At 45.1% G+C, this 21,349-nt stretch overlaps 1 long non-coding RNA gene across 2 annotated transcripts in view; it reads right to left on the bottom strand.

Moving 5' to 3' along the window:
• Positions 1-20,721, bottom strand: part of LOC138521408 (uncharacterized) — a 40,629-nt gene extending 19,908 nt beyond the window's left edge. For both annotated transcript variants that reach the window (XR_011283037.1, XR_011283038.1), the window contains exons 1-2: positions 20,517-20,721; positions 10,856-11,022 (exon numbers count right to left, since the gene is read on the bottom strand). This is a non-coding gene — a long non-coding RNA (uncharacterized lncRNA). The remainder of the gene's footprint in view (positions 1-10,855; positions 11,023-20,516) is intronic.
• Positions 20,722-21,349: the final 628 nt, after the last annotated feature.

Genomic DNA, 21,349 nt, shown 5'->3' with positions numbered 1-21,349 from the left:
CATTACTGCTCTTCATCCTTTTCCCTCATCATCTGTGCCATGAACAACCACACTTTCCTCTCTTACCACTGGCTGGCTCTAGTTCTATGGGGATAAACTGTCCTTTGTCATGCATGGGTATTTCTGGTCTAAACAAACATTTGTCAGGTATTCTCAATAATTTACCTACCATTCTAGGAAGCCATGTCAAAAAAAGATGTATTCCATACAAAAATTCTTCTGGTTCTAAAGGGACCACTCGTGATGCTTTTTGGCCTGTAAATGCTAATATTCAATTCAATTACATGAATTCTCTTACATTTCTATAGCGTATCCCTGGAGTGGAACACACTGTCCCATTGTCAGTGAAAGATATCATCATATTAAGTTTTGTCATCAAATCACATCCTGATATATTAATTGGTGTCTGCTGTGAATACAATAATGGCATAGACATGTCATGTTCTCCTAATTAAATTGGTAAATCATCAGTAAAAGGAACCAAACTCATAGCCCCAGAGAATCCCTGTGCATTCTTGGAAATCCCAGACATTGGAAGCTTTCCCTCTTGAACACAGGAGCGGGTTGCTCCCATGTCTACAACAAACAAAAATGTCTTGCCTCCTATCATTACCCTGGCCCTTGGTTCCTCTTGTGGGTCTGGTATCACAGATAGTACTGAACACATCAAGTTGCTCTGTGGGTTTTCCTATTGTGGGTATACATTCATCCATGTACCTGTAAAAGGATTCCCCCTGTAGGAAACCTGAGGGTATTCTCTCAAGTAGACCTCGAGAATCCCTTATTCAGGTGGCCAAGGAAGGGCTGGTGCACTCAGCTCCCAACCCTGTGGGCGGACAAACAAGTGAGGATCACCTGGGTAGGGGAACCTAGGGTAATGCTTGGGGAAATACCCCAGGTGAGATGCAGTATTATACCAGGGACAAAATCGAGGAGGACAAAGTCCCTGAGGACTTTTTAGGTTATTCCACAACTACCTCCCTTCCACCCAAAGAATCTCCCTTACCCAAATCCAACGACCCCTGCATATCTGGAAAATCCAATAGAAGACTCTGCACTCGGACACTACATCTCTCAGAATCTCTGTTCTAGAGTACCCGAATACGCCCAATCATTCTCCTCTACATCCCTCTGATTATTATTTCCCAAACTCCCAATCTGTTGTGACAAAACACTACCCTTCCCATGATCTTCCTAATTCAATTCACAAACCCTATAAAGCTCACCTTTCTAATTTAAGCAATCACCCCTACCTTATGACACCTTTTCCCCATCCTACCCCATAGGATACTTAGAAAATCTACCTCCCCCTTTTCCAACACAAACACTTTCTTACACCGTGACAGACAACATACTAATAACAAATCCATTTACCTAACATGTCCCAATACAAGTATCAGACAGAGTCAGAAAAATTGGCAATAATTACACACACCCGACAGCCCTTCCTCTTCCCTATAGGGATAAAAGGCAGAGCACAAGAACACACTATGAACAAGGCCAACCGCACGAAGAAACAGCTAATCCCGGACAGCAGTTCAAACAGAGAAGAAAGGTGGTGAAAGCTGAAAGAATGACAAGGAGGGAAGTGCCCTTGCCCTTTTCAACCCAGACCTGTCAAGCTCCAGAAAAAGGAAACATAACATAGAATTTACAGCCAACGTGTGGAGTAACAGATGTAAACGGTGCACGGGGGCCTGACGCATTGATAGCACAGGCGGGAGGCATGCTGATTACTGTGGTATCATCCTTGACTCCAGATGCAAGACAAGCCAATGGGTTCAGAACAGCCGGTGAGTCACAGAACGTTGATTGCAACCTTGGGCTCAACTCAGTTTGGTTTGCTATCAGCAACATTATATGAATGCAAGGAACTTGTGAACAAAGAACTTGTGTGTGTTCGAACTTTTGGGCGGCCCAGAGAAGGGCCAGCTGCAGAGTGGTCAGGCGCTGGAGGAGTCTTGATTCGAAGGACTCTCGCTAGCCCCTTTTCTTTTGTGTTGAAACTGCAAGTACCAGAAGGTCCTAGGAAAGGACAACATGAGGTGTCAGTGTGGTCCTACAAGGGTCACATCAAATCCCTTCTACAATTGAAAGTCTCTGACCCATTGCCAAGAGAAAGCTAGGAGAAGGGAAACCACACTTTCTGATAAGATGAAGCAAAACATGAACTGTGTTAGAAATTCATGAACTGTGTTAAGGATGGCTATATGAACCTGACAGAGGGATGGCAAGGGAAAAGCTAACAGAAGTAAATACTGCTTCGTGATAGTATTGATATTCAGAATAAAAGGACGTAGTGAACCCAACAGAGGGAGGCCCACATTGAAAGAAGGATCTTTCCCGGCAGAGGGAGAGCCAAGGGGCGAAGAGCAACCGCCCAATGTGCAAGATCACTGAAGGAACTTTTGTTTGATGCAGCAGGCCTTCTAAGGCAAGAGACGTTTCAGAAAAGGGACTTGTCCCCTGAAGGTTTTGGTACCATTGAATGGAATTGTGAACCTCATGCTGGAGAGGACCAGGAGTGTGCTATGCTCAGGAGTCCCACCTTGTTCCGTGCTTAAAAAGTGCAGAAGGGAGACTCAGCTATACCATCCTGACTTATCTTGTAAACACTTCTTTCTTTTCTGGTGAACATTATCCCACACTATTTTGTAACTTAATGGTAAGGATTGGCAATAGTTCTTTTTTTTTTTTTTTAGTATAGTCCCTTTATATTTGACAAGATGCCACTAGGACTACCTTATTATTATTTGATGGTCGTAGCTTGCTCCCATCTTCGATTTAGGTTTAGAATAGGCATTTTTCTCATCCATTATGCAGTTTATTAAACACCCTTCAACTTGTGTCTGTCTTTACTGTTGCCACCATGAGTTCCTTATATATGGTGTCAGGGGTGTGATATAACTCAATTGAAACAAATTAGGGACCCTACCAAAAGGAAGATCAGAATCCCTTGAAAACCAGACCTTAGGAAACAGATCCGCCTCACAGACACTTCACCTTTAGAGTGTGGGGTTACCTTTCACCCTTTAAGACCCCAGGTGATTCCCCCTGAATGGAAAGCAGTAGAGGGAAATAGTTATTACATCTGATGTCCTCAACACTATCTAATACCAGTGAGAGATAAAATTGTGATTTCTCTGGACTTGCAGATGGGTTATCCTGCCACCTCAGCCATTTATGTGGAACCCCACAGGAAGAAAGGTGTGGAGATATTTCACCTTCTATCTTGTGGAGACGAGCTAAAATGTGCTTTGGTCAACTTTTCTCTTATTCCTAGGGATATTCATTGAGGTGAAATATTTGGGGACCCTTATACAAGAGAACATATGGAGCTCTCCATCTAAGAGAACCACTAATAACCCAGGTGCATTTGATGTACCTCAAACAAATCATCCCTTCCTCTCCCCAGAAGACCCAAATCCCATAACGCAGAAGTTGAAGCCCTAATACACCTATATTGACCCTTGGCATAGGAAGCACAAAACCCTGTTGCTAAAGAATTATTTGCAAATTCATTCCAGGGGAAAAGAAAATGTGCAAATTATACACCAAGTCCCGACACCTTAAGGGCAAAGGAGGATGAAAATCAGGGAAGTTTAGAAACCCCATTTACCGACAATAAGATCCCAGAACCCCATTCTTACTACTCAAAAGAAAAAGAAGGGGGCAAGCAAATGAGAGAGAAGGTGAGAAACCCACATGGGAAGATACAAGAGGAACCCTATATTGACCAGGAGGAGCAAAAACTGGAGAACAGTCAGGTCACCAAAAATGTTGTTAGCCCCCTGAATAAGGATAGGAGAGGGTCAACATTTACTATCTTTCTGAGTGACTCAGAAACCTCTCAAATAGAACAATGCTTATTTTGTGAAGAGTGGGGGCATGTTATGGAGATCTTCCCTAAAAATATGGAGGAAGAGCTGCTGGCAGCTCAAGGCAGGCAAAGGAAGATGGAGAGAGCAAGAGAGGTTAGAGAACTCCTGAGACCATCACCTATGCAAACCCGGATCAACCGGGAATGTACTAACAATCCAGATGATATGCCGGAATACTTGGATCAGCAGTCTGGGTTTTCCATGGTGGAATATCCAAATGAAACACTGCAGTCCAACCAGCATAGGTGAAGGGTATGTCAGAAACCTGAGGGTATTCTCCAAAGAAAACCTCACGAATCCCTTATTCAGGTGGCCAGGGAAGGGCTGGCACACTCAGATCCCAACCCTGGGGGCAGACAAGTGAGGGAGGATCACCTGGTTAGGGGAGCCTGGAGTTAACCTTGGGAAAACACCCCAGGTGAGATGCAGTATTATACCAGGGACGAAGACAAGGAAGATGAAGTCCCTGAAGCCTTTTTAAGTTATTCCACATCTACCTCCCTTCCAGCCAAAGAATCTACCTTAACCAAATCCAGCAACCTCTTCATATCTGGTAGAGCCAATAGAAACTCAAAACCCTCTGCACTAGGACACTACATATCCAAGAATACCTGTTCTACTGTTGCATACCCGAATAGTCGCAATCATTCTCCTCCACGTCCCTCTGATTATTATTTCCCAAACTCCCAATCTGACATGACAAAATACTACCCTTCCCACAATCTCCCCTATTCAATTCACAAACCCTAGAAAGCTCACCTTTCTAAGTTAACCAACTATCCCCTTCCCTATGACATATTTTCCCCATCCTACCCCGTAGGATACTTACAACATCTACCTCCCTCTTTTCTGACACAGACACTTTCTTACACTGTGACAGACAACAAACTAATAACAAAGCAATTTACTTGACATGTCCCAACACAAGAGTTTGGTAGAGTCAGTCAATTGCCAATAATGACACACACCTGCTACGCCCCTTCTCTTCCCCAAAGGTATAAAAGGTGCAGCACGAGAACACACTTTGAGCAAGGCCAACCGCACGAGGAGCAGGTATTCCAGGACGGCAATTCAAACGGAGAAGAAAGGGCATCGAAAGCTGAAAGAACGACAAGGAGGGAAGTTCCCTTACTCTTTTCAGCCAGACCCACAAATCCTCCGAAAAAGCTAACATAAGACCAGATTTACATCTGACATGTGGAGTAACAGATGCCAACGGTGCACAGGGGCCTTCTGCATTGCTAGCAAAGCTGGGGAGGCACGCTGGCTACTGTGGTACCATCCTTGACTCCAGAAGCAAGGCAAGCCAACGGGTTCAGCACAGTCTGTGAGTCAGAGAAAGCTGATTGCAACCTTGGGCTCAACAGAGTCGGTTTGCTATCAGCAACATTATATGAATGCAAGGAACTTGTGAACAAAGAACTTGTGTGTGTGGGGAAAGGCCATAAAATGGCCAGCTGCAGAGTGGTCAGGCGCCAGAGGAGTGCTCATTCGAAGGACTCTCGCTGGCCCCTTTTGTTTTGTGTTAAAACTGCAAGTACCAGGAGGCCCTAGGAAAGGGCAGTGTGAGGTGTCAGAGTGGTCCTACAAGGGTCACGTCAAAGCCCTTGTACAATCGAGCATCTACGACCCACTGCTAAGAGAAAGCCAGAAGGGAAACCACACTTTCTGATGATATGAAGCAAAACATGAACTCTGTTAAGGATGGATATGTGAGCCAAACAGAAGGATGCCAAGGGAAAGGTAAAGAGAAGTAAATCCTGCATTGTTATAGTATTGATATTCAAAGTGAAAGGCCATAGTGAACCCGACAGAAGGAGGCCCACGTTGCAAGAAGGATCTGAGCCCAGCGGAGGGAGATCCAAGGAGCGAAGAGCAATTACCCAATGTGAAGATCACTTAAGGAACTTATTTTTTTTCTTTTTCATCCAGCAGGCCTTCTAAGGCAAAAGACTTTGTAGAAAAGAGACTTGGCCCCTGAATGTTTTGTATCAGTTATTTGGATTTGTGAACCTCGTGCTGGAGAGGTCCACGAGTGTGCTGTGCTCAGCAGTTCCGCCTTGTCCTGTGCTTAAAACGTGTGGAAGGGAGACCCAGCCATACCATCCTGACTGGTCATTTTGTGAACACTTTCTTTTCTGGTGAACATTATCCCACACTATTTTGTAACTTAGCGGTAAGGATTGGCAATTGTTTTTTGTATATGCCCTTTTTTATTGGCAAGACGCCACTAGGACTGCCATATTATTATTTGATGGTCGTAGCTTGCTCCCATCTTAGATGTAGGTTTAGAATAGGTGTTTTTCTCACCCATACAGTTTAATAATCACCCTTGTACTGTGATCACTTGTGTCTCTCTTTACTGTTGATATTGATATTTTATTTCTATCGCACTCGTACACAAATGTTTCAGAGCGCGACAAGGCAAGGGAGGGGAATAAGGGAGAACAAAACAGCGATCTTACTAGGCCCAGTGAGATTGAGAACACGCAATGCATGGGAGAGGGGGAGGGGAAAAGTGCATGGAAGGGGGGAGAAGTGGAAAGTGTGAAGCAGAGGAGAAACAGATAAATAACAATAAATAATAAAGGCAACAAACAGTGGTAGTGCAGCCAGCAATTTGTAAGTGCTAGGTTTAAGGCAGCAGACAGGTTAGGTCTGATAAGTGCAGGAAGAAAAGGGGGGGCTGTATGGGTACAGATACAGACCCCAGTGCAAGGGGTGGCCCGGAGGCAGTGCGGGAGGGTGGCAGGGTGAGCATGTACCTGGGCCCGGAGGCCAGAGGGTGGCCAGGTGCATGGTGCCAAGAGAGAACAGATCAGCAGGGGAGAGGGGGAGCGAAGGCAGAAGAAAATAGGAAGGTCTTGAGGTGCTTCCGGAACCGGGGATGGTTCTCCTCAAGTTTTAGAGTGGCAGGGAGGCTGTTCCAGAGGGAGGCCCCAGCCAAAGACAGAGATCTACCCCCATCTCGTTTCTTTGAAAAACTACTGACCGCGAGGGAGTTGGAGGTAGAGGAACGAAGAGCTCGAGAGGGGAGGTATTTGCAGAAGGATAGCTGAAGATATTTCGAACCCAGGCCCCAGAAAGCCTTGTGGACAATGCAGAGGGTTTTGAATTTAATCCCTGCATCCACTAGGAGCCAATGGAGAGATTTCAGAGCTAGAGAGATACAATCCCAGGGCTTGAGGCCAAGGACAAGTCTAACAGTCCTGTTCTGGATTAGTTGCAGAGGGCGGAGAGTAGAGGCAGGTAGATTTAGAAAGAGGCTGTTACAATAGTCCAATCTAGAGAGAACCAGATCTTGGGATACCATGAGCTTCTGGGGGAGGGGGAGGAAAGGCAGAGTACCTCTGAGGTGGGGCAGTAGGACATTTGACGTTTTATAGGCTTCAGAGATGTGGGCAGAGAAGGAATGGGTGGAGTCAAAAGATGACCCTGAGGTTTGTTGCCATCATCTGTTCCATACACCTCCCACTACTGTCACACTCCCTATCCTGAGTGTGGGTGCTTGTGGGGGCTCCGGTATTTGCATTCCATTATAGTACTATTTGCTGTGTCGGAGTGTGCTGTTGTTGTTGCATCTGCACTTGTTGTGTTTGGATGGGCACTTGCTGTGGTAGACCATTTGGCAATTGTGTTTGCAGTGGGATCTGCTGCGTTTGCTGTATCTACGGCACACGTGTGATACTGCGTGTGATCTTGGGAATAATGGTGCTTCTGTACTATACTGTGGAGAATAGCCCATCCCCCTTTTTGGAGTTTACAAGTTCTGCTGCATGCCCCCTCTACTTCTACACGTGCTGGCCATATGTCCTATACTACCACAATTCCAGCATTGCTGCGGCTGTCCTCCATTAAATCCTCCTCCCTGTGAGGGTTTTGAAATACGCCTCCTCATCCTCTAGGTCAATTTCTCTCTACCTTGTTGCCAGAAATTCTACCCACCTTGATACATTGCTTGGCTCTATAGGCTGTTCCTCTCATATGGCCACACATTAACCACTCGTCAATACTGCTTCTTCTAAGGCAAATTGCAAAACATTTTTCTGAACTAAATTGGCTTCCCCCTGCTTTCTATTCTCATCTTTTTTCTTATTCTTCTCTTGTAACAAACCACAATGGTGTACAATAGTGAAGTGTATTTCGGGCCACGGCTTTGCGCCCATCCCTATCTGTTTTTTTCATCAGTCATTTCACTGGCTCAGGCAGTCCCTGACATAAAATATGGTAGAATAATGCTATGGTTTTAGCCCACGGTTCCCTTGTATCAAGACGCCAATGTTCTTGAATCCCCTGAATAAAAGCAACGGGATCTTCATCTTCTCCCATTTTCCATATCATAATCACACCCATGTCTGATGTGTCAGGATATTTTATTCTAATCGCCGTCCATATGTCTATGCTACAATTATTAAATAGCACTCCATCATGTGTTGTGTTTTGCACTGTCACACTTGCATATCCTGTTCGTCTCCAAATATTGTCATCTCTCTCCCCTAGAATAGCTTCTAGTAGACCTTTACATCACCCACTGCTAACGTCATTTCTGCTGTCATTCTTTCCAACTCATTAATCCTTTTTCCTGCACCTGCAGCCAAACCAGGTAATTAACATTTCAAATGTTCTTTATCCATTGTGGCCACGGTATATAGTGTGGTCATCCTCCTCCTTACTCCAACGAAGGGAATTGTGGAAATCTTGGTCTACATTTGTACCCACCTATATTTCTTGTCTTTCAGTTGGGGTTAGTGTCGCCTATTCATCTACGGCGGGGCAGTGACCTAAATCTACTTACATATGGCAGGGATATATCCCATGTGCTATACAACCATTCTTGTGGTCGTTCAGAATACAGTATAGGTTCTGGTGTTTGCTCTTTTGGTTCCTCTAAATCTGACCCCTTTATCCTTCTCTCTATGTTCGGATCTACTGAAAAGCTACACTTTACACTCTGTTTTTCTTCTCTTTCTTCATCTGACATCATTATACCCCAACTGGTATGACTGTTGTCCTTTTCCTTGTCATCAAGGTCTAGCCTACTTAAGGGCAGAGTTCTATGCTTGTCCATCTTCATGTCATCTGATCTGCCTCCTGTTTCTTTAGGTGGAGATCCTTTGATGCTCCCTCTGGTCTCGTAACCATCTTTCTCCCTCATTTGCCTATATAGATCCCCAATCCTTTTCCCTATGCCCTTTGGCTCAAGCTCATCTGCACATATCTGTATTCTCGGTATCCCCTGTAGCTTCCTGTGGGGATGTTGTGGCCATCTCTCTTCTTCCCATCATTCTCGTGTTGCAATTGGTATTATACATCTATTAACAATTTGATCTATTTCGTCATCCCTTTGTCCCCTACTCCTTCTCATTTCTTCTTTCCTTCTTCTCATCCCCCTTTTTTCTTCTTCCTCTCACCTTCTTTGCAACCTACATTCTTTCAATCTCTGTGCTTCTATTTCTTCATGTTTCTTCTCCTCGTTTCTTGCTCTCTCTTTTCGGTTCTTCATGCTTTCTTTGTTCTTCCTTACACTTCCTCTCTTTTTCCTCCTCCTCCTTCTTTGCCCTTTCTTGTTCCTTTCCCTTTCCTCTCTTTCTTATCTTTCTTTGACATCGTCAATACCCTTTATGTCTAATTTGAGTAGTATCTGCCCTCCCATCCACTCATTCTGTACTATTGTCACTCCACTAGCTCTGTCTTTTGCTCCTTTCTGTCTCTTAGCTTCTTCTTCTATCTCTATCTGCCTGTCACTTCTTTCATTACGCTCTTTATGATCATCACGTGTAGACATATATTTGCATTCTTTACCCTTGCTTTCTTCTATATTACCTTCACTACTATAAGCGTGGCGCGCCTATGTTGGATTCACATACCCTGCCGCTGCTTGTAACTCCTTTAGAGGATACAATCCTTGTTTCTCAGTGTTTACACTATTGTCTTCAGAGGAGGAAGAGGAACCGCAGGTGCTGCGCCCTCCCCTTTATGCTGATTAACCTTCCACTCCTTCATGGCCAGTTCTTCTTTCTCACCCCGATACATTTTCCATAGTTCTAAAATAGCTAACCTTTATTATAAATTCTTCCCCGAATATACATAGCATAGCATGTAAGTATGTTGTCATGTGTTGCAATACTGTTCTTGATAGTGAACCCTCTTGATGCCAAGGCATGAACATCTTGTCAGCTGTGCCTTTTTACCCACTCGCCATGGTATTTCCTAATCTTAGGTCTGCATCTCAGTAATGTTTTGCACAATTGAAGAAGGGGAGTGTCCCTCATAATGACAAGTCGTTTTTAACAGTCAATACTTACTGGTTCTGTTATTCTGTTATTACTTTAATTAATTGCACCACAACAATCAATTTGGGCAAGCACTGTTAATCGCCACCCATTTCCCAACAACGACTTTTCAAACAATTTTCAAGCATACGCAATAATATTCTTTTTGTGTCTTTGTTTATGGTTCTATTGATTCTTACTATCTTGCTTTTATTATTGACAACCTAAGAATCTTATTTTACTCAACCTTTTCTCAACTGCTACCCTCCTATGATTGGCGCCAATCGCTTGTTTTTAAAGTCTGATAGTCCATTTCTTACTATTGTTCTATAGTTTCAACATACAACCTATATTATCACAAGTAATACAAAACACATCAACTTGTTTACACTAATATTTTCATAACCCCAAACAAATGTGCATAACAATTTCTACGATCGTCTTCCTTACCGTCTCTAGTAAAAAATATATCATCTCTATTTTACTCCATTTTGGAGTGTGTCGCGCAACCTTCTTTGGCCTAGCCGCAGGAATCCCTTAAAGGACAATGTTCCGAAGTGTGATGCGTTCCCTTCTATCTCCTTGAGAATGGGAAATGAGGTATCTCTCCTTAATCAAATCCTGTTACGTTCCCGACTATTGTACACATGCAATAATTTGATTCCTCCGCTTTTATTTGCCACTTTCGATGCTTCTACTTACATCTGTTGTTTAGTTTGAGCCCTTTGGTATCGACCCTTCCCCATTCGGCCACTTTGCCTTTGGTCCGCGGGGCCCGGACAAGAATTCCTTCAAAGAGGCACCTGCTGACCGTCTCATCTTATATGTGGTTTTCTCTGCTCTCCACAGGAAACTCCACTGTCTTCCGGCTGATGGTAGAGACGTAAAAAGTATGAAAGTCTGGATCTTGAACCATCCGGACAACTACCAAAATGTGCAGTAGCACCTGGAGCGTACCAAGTACTGGACAGGATTATGACAATGATTTCAGGCCCAAACTACCAGACAGACTCAAAGAATAAGGAAAAATACTACTTTAATATCAACAAAATAAAGTAAGGAAATCTGGCAAGCAAAACAAGTCGCAGCTCACTCATTCTCAAAGGATTTCTGTAACACAAAAGATTTTATACTTCGATGTACATCAGCTATGACGTCACCCTATGTGGCAAACAATAAAAACCTATCGGGCGGAGGGATAAGTTAAGGGAACATATATACCTGTAGCTTATTTAGGGGTTAGTAACATCATTGGCTGTCCCTTATCAAATAGGCACGCCTTGAACTACCTCTAACTTCATATAATACAGATAATAGTAGAATAATCACAGCAGAATGGCTTCTGCAACAATGTATTGTCCATCACCACATCGGCCATCCTGATTGGTTGCCACTCTCTTCCAACCTTGGACATTCGGCGCGTTAGCAGCATATTAGCAAAACGAAACCCAAGTGCAGTGAACACCACCAGACCAATGCCCACTTGGTTAATTAGCCTACCATCTCTCATCAGTTAGGCCCTAAGCCAAGGTGTCTTCTTTGTAGTTGACCTTGGTGGCTGTTCTCGTCTCCTGAACTTTTAAAGGGAGAGAAGGCACATTGCTATCTTCGTCTGGAGCTTTATGAATAGGCCCTGTTTTCTGGTCTTACAACACGTGTGAGGAGACCACAATTTCGTCCTTCTATTTAGTGCTATTAGATTCAATTATATTTGGTATTTACTCTCTTCAGCCTCTGGAGACTTGATTGCTCTGTTTTGCATGTGCTTTCTACATCTCTAACTGTCCGATAATTGGCATTCACAAATGTTCACTCATTTACTTAATCTAAGAGAAATATGTCCTACACATGAGGCTTATCCTCTCCGACTCCTTTTGTGCATTGCAGTTGCTTCTTGCTGCAACATCATTGATCCTGGGCCAAACAAATATCCTTTGTTCTTGCACAATTCAGTATTCCAGTGCTTTGCAGCTCTGCAGCCTTGGTTTTCTCCTTGTGACTTATAGCTTAGTATTATTTGAATCCGACGTCCATTTTCTCAACATGGCTGCTTTACCTACGTTATAGTTCCTACGTTTAGCAAGCTTCTATATGTCTCAGCTACCTAGTATTTCTGTGTATATCCATCTACTGCATTTCTTCTCACTTATCTTCTCAGCATATATGATGTCTTTGTAATTGCATATTTGTTTAATTTGTTACTTCAGTTACATCTTCATTCTTTAAGTACTTGTATATTGTTTCAGTGCTCCCTTGTCTCTTCTCTTCATGGCTTCACTTTACACCTGTCATATTTTAAGTAGAGCTCTTCTATGACCAATGATGTTTGCAGACTTCCTTCAACCACATCAGTTCGAGGGTGCATTTGATACAGTTGTCTGTGTTCATAACGTTTTTCATATCTTCGATGCAGTATTGGGATAATATGAGGTGTTATGCCTGGGGCTTTCTTTCTGTTCTACTAATATGACCGAGGTGAGGGGGGGGGATCCATGAGTGACGTATACATCTGCTTTTCTACAGATTGTCTAGAACACTTGTGTATAGGCACATTATAAATGCCATATCATATCATACCATACATATCAGTAGAAGTTACTACTCTTTCCTTTTGTGTAATAACAAAGTGGAGATGGTTAAGACATGTCTTCCATGATTCTTTACCATTGACTATCCTGGCGGGGGCTGATGGGAGTTGTAGTCCAAAACATCTAAAGAACCCAAGGTTGCATGTTCTTACAGCATTTGGAAGAGAATTCCAGAACTGAGGAACTAGCACAGAGAAAGAGGTGCCCACCGGGGCCCTTTGAATGACAGTGTCACATTATGCACATGGCAAATCACCCTCCCGTGGGCACACGTTAGTTTTCATAATCCTTGCTGGGTGGTACAAGGAAGATAGTTGTGATACACTGTGTTTAGGTTTATTTTGCCTCATTGGTGCTATAATGCACAGGCCTATGCTCATCACAGCAGCTGTGAAAATGTTTCGCCTGCTATGCATTCTTCTTTCTATTGTTTTTAAATGCATGTAGTCGGTGTGTTGCCATTTTATTGACTGTGAAGTCGAGTGGTCAGCACTCAAGGGGGGGGGCGTCCATCCAGGGAGGCCTGTTGTAAATTAATTCAGACATGTAACGGCTGGTAGAATAGATGTATATTTATTCTACGCCGTTACAACTTAAACTGAATAGCCAAACCCTGTTCCCGTCTCCCCGCCCACTCTCTAGTCCAATGTCACTTCCCCCATGTCGCTAAGCCCACACAGTCACAAAATGACATCTCCCCCCTTTTTAACATGCCCGATAGCTTACGAATTCACCCCATTTTCTCGATCAGTCTCTGGGGTTTCATATGACATCGTTGAGGTCTCATGGGGAGGTGGGTTGACCACTCCTCTCCACTGCTGGCTTCTTCTTCAGACTGCTTGCCATCCCCTTGGTAGGAGTTGTCTGACAGTGGGTAATTTTGACTGCCATACGAGTGTCCATACACGGGGGGCATGGTGCCTGTGAACATCTTAAAGTGGGAGGAGTTCCTCATTACGGATTGCTGCTGTTCTCGACTTGCTATTATCATGGTACCCTTCTTGATAGTTATGATCAGCTGCTCTGATGCAAATGTAGGGCCTCCTTTCTTTTTTTCAGTTGAGGTACCTTTACGTGATCTCCCGGTTATATGTGGCATTCTTTCGCTCCTCGTCGGGAGTCTGCTCTGTCTTTCATTTTTCCTTTCTCTTCTTCGTCCTGAGTCCTAGCCTGTTGTTCTAGGGTGCTGTTTGCACTTGCGTGTGGCCCTTGGGAAATCTTCTTCTTATGGTTCGGCGAAACATGAGGTACGATGGGCAGACTCCTGTGGTGCTATGCAGTGTGTGGCGATATTCACGCAGGAGTTGGTACAGCGCCTGCTCAAATAGCCTGTTGACTATGTTGGCTATCTGTAGAGTTCTTTTAATACTGGCCATGAATCTTTCGATGATGCCATTGGCTTGGGACTAGCACAGCATTCTCTTCCTGCGCTGTAACCCCTATGTAGCGTGCACAGTTCTCAAAGTCATGGCTGGTGAATGGCAGGCTGTTGTCTGATTTTATTATCTTAGGTATCCCATAGGTTGACAAAATGCGATCTAGTGCTGGGATGACACACGTAACTGCTATGGATTCTATAAAATGAGCATCAGGAAAACCTGAGTGTTCATCAATTAGTACGAGTACATATGTTCTGTTGTGTAGTGGACCGAAGAAGTCCACGGCCATTTCATCCCAAACACCTTCTGGGAGCGAGGACATATGCAATGGGTTGGGGTGTGGGGGCTGTGCCATATGGGAGCAGATGGTGCACCTGCCTATGACCTCCTCTACTATGACGTCCAGTTTGGGGAACCATACTTTTTGACATAGGAGGTGTTTTGTGGACACTACGCTCGATGGCCTTCATACGCCAGCATTACCGTCTTCTCTCTTAGCGTTTTGGGATTATCACCTTGCAGCACTTCATGACGATGTGGTCGTCCATGACCGTCAGTTCGTCTTTCACCAGCTCCATGCATCTTACGTCATCCCTCACTGATTTCTGCTCGTTTTTGGCCTGATGTTTTTTGTGGGATGTTTTTCCTGCTTTAATGCAGTGGGCTATGATCGTGAGGGCTGGGTCTCATTCCGATTCCTTTCCATGGGTGGACCGATCCACTGGTAGGGGTTGCAGATGATGGATGTCGTAATTGATGTATGCATCTGCAATAGAAGAGCCCATTTGGGCTGGCCCCACGGGGTGTCTGGATAGGTAGGCTGCAGGGTTGTCTACTTTGCCTGGGCGATGCACAATATTGAATTAGTAGCCCTGTAGTCATAGGCCCCATCGTGCTATTCTTGGGGGCATTCTCGGTTTACGGTTGCGGTATATTGTCAGGAGGGCCTGGTGGTCGGTAATAACAATGAATGCCTTACCGTACAGGAAGAGGTGGAAATACTTCCAGGCTCAAACTACTGACAGGCTTTCCTTTTCTGCCTAAAAGTACACCTATTCTGTAGGTGTGTAACTCTTGCTGGCATAGGCCACGACAAACAGGTTGAATGGGTCCGTGGGGTCTCATTGCATTAGTAGGGCTCTTAGACCAATGAATCTGGCATCAACTATGACTTCGGTCTTCCTTTCGACGTTGAAGTAAGCCATGTCCTCCGCCTTGGAGATGTTGTTTCAAATGTTTTCAAATTCAAAGGCGTGCTTGCAGTCGGCTGACCACTCAAAGGGTTGAACCTTCCACATGAGCAGACGAAGGGGTCTGCTGACCGTTGCGTGATCTTGGAGGTACCTTTAGCAGTAGCTCATGAGTCCCAGGAATGAGCGAAGTTCAGACACATTTTGGGGTGGCTTGGCGGTGTTCAGTGCTGCTGCCTTTTCTGGGTCAGGTTGCATCCCTTTCTCAGAAAATATGTTGTCGAAGAATCTGAGCGAGCCCTTTCTGAACTAGAATGTGTTTCTTTTGAGCATCAGACCCACCGCCTCAAGTGCTGCGCAGACCCTGTGTAGGGCCATGTCCTGCTCTTCATTGCCAAGATGAGTACATCATCGGAGTAGTTGAGGCAGTTAGGGACATCGCAGATGACCTTGTGGATCTCCTCTTAAAAGATCTATACTGCGGACGAGATGTCAAAACTAAGCCGCTTGTACTGGAACAGACCCATGTGGTTGATGAAAGTGGTAATATAGTGAACTGGATAACCAAGCCCTTTAAAATGAGTAGCAATTAGCCTGGAGATGGACGGGGATGCAGATTTGTATTCATACATCAATAATCAAAATGACTCAGATTGTTAGTAAAAGGAATACTATTTTAATATCAATTATCTAAAACAGGGAGCATAACGAACATCAACGCATTCACTCGATCCTCTTACTCAATGCATTCTAGTAAAAACTGAGATTGTATATACAAAACTCTATCATCAATGAGGTTATCCTACGTATTTACTAGCGTAATCCTACTTGGCAAACTACAAAAACTTATGAGGATGGGTGATTGGCTCTGAGTGAATATCTATGTATACGATCCATACTAGTCTAAAAAAGTGGGACTATATTATTGGTTACTTAACATCAGGGGGGAAACTAAGCCCTCCCCTAAAAATGACCACTATAAACATCACTAAATGCACAACGTCCCATTGGTTTACACAACTATAGGACCCCTAGTTACGCTGTTACCTACAATTGGTTGGCACTCTAACCTCCATCAGTACTTTTCCACCTACGTCTAGCAGCATGCAGTCTGGCCATGCAGGTGCTGGGGAGCTCGCCTTAACTATTGCTTCCCACCAATTAGCATATCAATCCATCATCACTTCAGTGGTCTAATATCAATTAGGCTTTGAAGCTCGGCCTTGGGAGTGTTCTTAGCTTCTGTGAAATTTAGGGAGTGAGAGCACACTCTGCCCTCATGCGTAGGTGTGACCATCTTGTTTGTCTAACTTCATCCTCCCAGGTAACTGGAGACCATGGAATCGAGCTTCCAGCGCCTTTTAATACTATTTTTTAATAGACCTCTGACATCTTCCTTGTTTTGTTCATGCCTTCTGGACAGGAGTTTTATTCTTTCACACGATTTGTATCCAATGTCAGTTTGCTCCAATTTGATAAGACCTTGGCTTCTTTGGCTCATCCAGCCTCGTCTGATGAGATTCACTTTGTAATCCCATTTACTTTTTAACTGTGACACTCCGGAAATTAGGCTTTCTCTGCCTTCTTGCTAAAGTCCAGCACTGCTATAATGCGTAGTGGAAACATTATATATTAGTATATACACATACATATCGGCGCTTGCTGCAATCTATTCACTATAAAGCTAGCCTCAAGATTACTTTGTCTGCTTGCGTTTCTTTTGCATCTGTACACGTGTAACATAACTTGATGTCTTCATCTGTTTCAATGGCATATGTTTCTCACCTTGACCCAAACGCCAAGATGTCACTTATCCTTGATACTTTATTGATGCTTTATGGAATATCTGCATTCTTTGGGCTCTGCATCTCTTCTAGGTACATCAGTTCAGCTCTGTGTGATGTCACCATTTGTCTTGGCCATTCACTTGCTCTGCTTCTTCCGGGATTTCATTCAAATAGCCATCGTACTTTCTTGTATACAGGTATGGCTTCCTCAATGGGAACCTTGCCTCTAGGATTACTTTTGGCCTTTGTCGTTTCAACTGCTCTGTGTATGTTACATACTCTAGTTTCCAACATACAGGTAATAGGGGTGGATTGGTTGAGGTGGGAGTACTTGGCTCCTCCTTTACAATACCGTGACTTGGGGCGATCTCTAGCTGGTGGTAGCCTTTTGTGAGGTCCAACTTTGAGAAAAATGTTGCGCTGTGCAGTAATCATATCGGTTATCCTGGGCGCCTGGCGTCTTTCTCGCTCTATTGCTTCGTTCGCTCTACTCATGTCCACACATAGTCTGATGGAGCCATCCGGCGATTTCTTCGGGATGGGTACCTTGGGTGACACCCATGGTGTGGGTCCTGTCACTGGCTCAATGACTTGTTGTTTTAGGAGTTTGCCTCTCTCTTCTTCCACTTGTCATTGTATATTGATGACGATACCCCTGTAGTGCTGAGCCGGCTTGACTTCTGGGTTGATTTGTTACTGGGTTTTTCATTCCCTTTAGTTTTCTGAGAGCTCTGAATAGGCTTGGGAATGTTGTTTCGATGTCTTCAGGCCTCGCAAAGTATTTGTGTGCCATTAGTTGGTACAGGATGTGTACAAACCCATTCCAACTGACGTTTGGAACTGTGTATATATCCGCTATTCGTGTCTGTTTTAAGGACATGTAGCCGGATCTTTGCTGTGTGAGCCTTGTGGGTGCACATGGCTGTGATGACGCCTTTGCACGGTTTTGGCGAGGTGGATCGATATGGATAGATGTCGATGGTAGAATTTTTGAGATTTGGCGCCCTCGCGAGTGCGTTGTAGGCCTCTTCGCTGATTTTGTTGACTGTGCCCCATGTCTATGAGGAATTCTAAGGGGGTGTTGCTGACTAAGAACTGGACGTGTTGGGTCGCTGTGCTGTTGTTCAGGGCCCTCACATATCCCTTTTTACACTGGTCTTCACCCAACAAGGGTGAGTCACTGCTTGAGGTCAATCTCATTTCAATGTACCGGACATAGCGTCTGCTGCGTCTGCAGCTTTCGGGTGGTTGATATTCTTCCTGAGCGTAGAATTTTCTGTATTCGCGCTTGTCGCACCACGGTCATCTGGATTCACTGCCGGGCCCGCCTTCATGCAGGCTTGTCAGTGCCATCTTCTGTCGTTCTCTGAGTGATCTCGACTGGTTTGGTGGGTGGGTGCGTTTTTGCAGACGTCCCTGAAGTGATCGTCGCCGCCACATTAGGCGCATTTTTGGCCCAGAGCTGGACATTCACCTGTGTGAGTGTATTTGTATCCACACCTGAAGCATGTGGCCTCCGAACATCTGGTCAGCTAGTTTGGTGTGGTGTATAGTTTGTTGACAGCGTCGGGTTGAAGGGCTTTTGGTTGTATTGTAACCTTGCCCAAGTTGGGATTCTACTGCTGCTTTCATGCGAGCCAGGACTAGGATTTCTTCCTGTGACCTCTTTTTCTGCAAGAGTTTCTTATGGAATGCTTCGGAGTCGCAGCCAGCTTTGACTTGTGACCTTGAGGCCTCTTCATTTGAGTATGGATGCTTCATTCTTAGTTTCATAACAAAATTGTCGAGAGACTCTCCTTAGTCTTGGCGAGTCATGTGACAGATGTGTCTTTCATAGTCGAAGTTGGTGTATGGTGCAAAGTATTCTGATAGTTTTCTGTTTAATTCCTGGTAAGATGCCATTTTGAGATTGAGCAGTTCATCAGCAATATCTCTAACCGCCTGTCCCACTGCCATAGACAGCGTGCTTTTAAGTCTTTCATCGTCATTGAGCCCAATGGCTCCTACATAAAATTTGAAATCTCGTAGCCAGGTTGTCCACCTTGGCCCCAGGTTGCTGGTATCATGTAGGTCCAATGCGTGGGGTAGGAGCAATACTTGAGATCCTCCACCCGAAGAGAGGATGGGTCCGAAGGTGCAGTCACTGGATGTGGATGCGACATCATCATCTGACATGGTGTGCGTTCTGTGGCTCTCTGAAGACGTTAGTTACAGTTCGGGGGGGGGTGGGGAGGACCTTCCTGCCCTGTCCTCAGCCTGTTGTGTCGGTCTGTGGGGAGGGCATTACTTGTGTGAGGGGTGTGGCAGCCCTGTCTTTTTCCAGTGGGTCACTGGGCTGTGTCCCTCTTGCTCCTGTAGTGCAGGTTTTTACTGGCCCCTCTTGCTCCTTTGATGTAGGCCTTTAATGGCCGGGGGAGGCATGTGTGGGGCCTGTGGATATGCACGCTCTGTGTGATCCCGTTGATAGTGCAGGGATGCTGGTAGTCCCTCCACCCCCTTTCATACCTTTGTGCCGTGATGTGGGCTTGGCTTGCTACAGTTGAAGGTGCCCCAATGCGCGTGGCCTGGGCCCGATGGCACCCTGCGGTGTTGAGCAGCTGCCGGCCTGCTCGCCAGGATGTTGTGTGCATGCCCTGCAAGTTTGCTCGCACCCGTGTGGCGCAGTGAGCAGTGGGGGCATGGGTCCCGGCCCAGACCTCGTCACCATTGTGAAGTTGAGAGGTCAGCGCTCGATGGGGGGCGGCACCCATCCAGGGAGGCCTCCGGTAAATGAACTCAGACACATAACGGCCAGTAAAATAGATGCATGTTTATTCTACGCCGTTACAACTTAAACTGATTAGCCAAACCCCGTTTCCTTCTCCCCGCCCCCTCCCTAGCCCAGAGTCACTTCCCCCATGTCCCGGCCCAAACATGGGCCATCCCACATAACGATGTGGGAGGGCGCTAAGACCACACATTCACGACAAGACATTAACCAGAGATTTTATAAACAAAAATCCTGCTATAATTGGAACATCTCAGCCAGTTCATTTTTCAGCAAATTTGCAGTATTGCCCTGTACAGGCAACCACTGGAGCAAAATAACACATAGCATTCGATTCTTGATTCTCACCACCAGCCAATGCACCCTTCTACTCTCTCACCACCCCCACCTCCCCCTGGTCTCCCCAGAAACAGGCGCTGTTCAGAATGAAACCCCAAAGCTGTGCAGAAAACCATATCACGGAAAGCAATAGCGCTATAAATCCACACCGAGGGCAGGTAGACGCTATACACGTGATTAGAAAATTACGCCGAAGGAGTTTTCGCTTAATCAGACTGAAAGCTATTCTAATTTTACGAAGTATGTCTATTTTGTAGTGCATTTTCAGAGAATTCAAGACTTGCCATGTCACGCGCGCATTCTGAACGCCTACCTGCTGGTGTCGCGAAACCCTCCACCGTTCCAATGGCTGAACACGCCGCATTCCGCAAGGAGCTGGGAAACGGCGCGTTCTCTCAGGGCGGCCGCCTCTGCAGGACCTCTGGTTAGAATTGTGATCGCACCGGAAAGAAATGAAGAGTGATTACTTGTTCCTTAATTGACCTGCCGCATTACTGGAACCGTGTGTGACTGTCTGAGTGCCGCATTGCTACACGCTTCGGGTCAAGGTGTGAAGCGTCCGGCCCTAGCCGGCTTTGATGGTCTGTCCTCGCCAGGCAATTATCCTGCACAGGCGTCACTCAAGGTCCCATGTAATGTTTCACAGAACACCTAATGAGCAGTAATTTGACTTCATTGTGCAGTTTCTTGTTTACCGACTCGGTGGTCTCTGACCTCACATGGCTGCGCTTTTGATCATCGTGTTCACAGATGGATGTATTTATTCGAAGAAAAAATAGAATTAAAGCAGCTATTTGGCGAAGGTGAAGTTTATTCTGCAAATGTATCTGTTACTTAATGGGAAGCGACTTAACTGGAAAGCGTGTATGGTCCAATTCATTGAACTATGCTGGGACTGAGGCTCCGCAAACCCCCACGCCCCCACACACACACACTTATGACCCCTCAGGTAAGAGTAAGGAACAGAGTTCCCGAGCAAGGCAGACCTACAAGACTTGCCTAAATATTGGTGGAACGTAAGCATTGTGCACAAGTGGGCAATGCAATATCACATTTATTCTCTCTCACTGATGCGTGAGTATATAGAGCCTTGACTCGAGTGGAAGGACAGCGCCTGACCTCTGACCTCCCACCTATACATCGTGT

The sequence above is a fragment of the Ambystoma mexicanum genome, chromosome 13, assembly GCF_040938575.1.
Source record: "Ambystoma mexicanum isolate Mex_15411 chromosome 13, UKY_AmexF1_1, whole genome shotgun sequence".
NCBI classification, from domain to species: Eukaryota; Metazoa; Chordata; class Amphibia; order Caudata; family Ambystomatidae; genus Ambystoma; species Ambystoma mexicanum.
Note: the sequence above shows the minus strand (reverse complement) of the source record. Positions and strands in the feature narration are given on the sequence as shown.